The sequence below is a fragment of the Leiobunum rupestre genome, chromosome 3 (assembly GCF_980474605.1).
Source record: "Leiobunum rupestre chromosome 3, qqLeiRupe1.1.hap1, whole genome shotgun sequence".
Classification (NCBI taxonomy): Eukaryota; Metazoa; Arthropoda; class Arachnida; order Opiliones; family Sclerosomatidae; genus Leiobunum; species Leiobunum rupestre.
In genome coordinates, this window is record NC_143386.1 from 45,584,676 (window position 1) to 45,585,453 (window position 778).

The 778-nt window shown below is 36.5% G+C and overlaps 1 pseudogene; it reads right to left on the reverse strand.

Moving 5' to 3' along the window:
- Positions 1-254: 254 nt before the first annotated feature.
- Positions 255-406, reverse strand: LOC149951927 (U1 spliceosomal RNA; annotated as a pseudogene).
- Between the last annotated feature and the right edge of the window lie 372 nt (positions 407-778).

The following is a 778-nucleotide window of genomic DNA, read 5'->3' on the forward strand; positions in this document are numbered from 1 at the left end:
ATATTTCTGAAAAGCATTTAAGAACCCATGTTCGTAGATATTTATGGCTAAAAGGACACCTCCTAAAGTTAACGACGTACATTTCGGAAACACCCTGTGCAATAGAAGGACACAACATTTTATACACGGTATTAACATGAAAATGCATATAAACCCGCCATAATATAAAACCTTAGAAGGTTCTTAACCCATACTATAACAGATTTTCTCTAAGAAATTTAGTAGTATATGTTTATCTTTGGAACTTTAGTGGAAAGGGTCAAGCGCGTACGCAGGACCCCACTAACAGAAATTGTACGCCCTGTCTATTGCAGTTTGCAAAGTGGTTGAAATCAATCACACTTGAGTGCAATGGTGCAAGCCCACCTCCTTCTAGATCAAGGCTGCGGCGACGCCAGGTAAGTATGATTTACAGAGTTCTAGGGAAAATATTAAGTTTTCAAAAGCCAAATAAAAAGTGACATGTGACCATTGAAATATTCGAATTTTTAATATTAATTTGCGGTAATACATTAAATAACTTAACAAACACTAGACCTAGGTAATCAGCAAGAGACTGTTGAAAAAATAAACGGATACCAATGTCACGTTTCAAAGATGGATTACTGTATCGAATTTTGCTGTTTTCTTCAGGATGTGGCGATATTCTTACGCTAGGTCAGCTCATTCTAGCGGATGCAATACAAAGTAATAAAACGGGTTCAACTTGCAAGTTTTATTCTGCATACTTTGGAATTACCTGCATAGTGTTCTCTATCTCTTGTTAGGGTAGAAAATG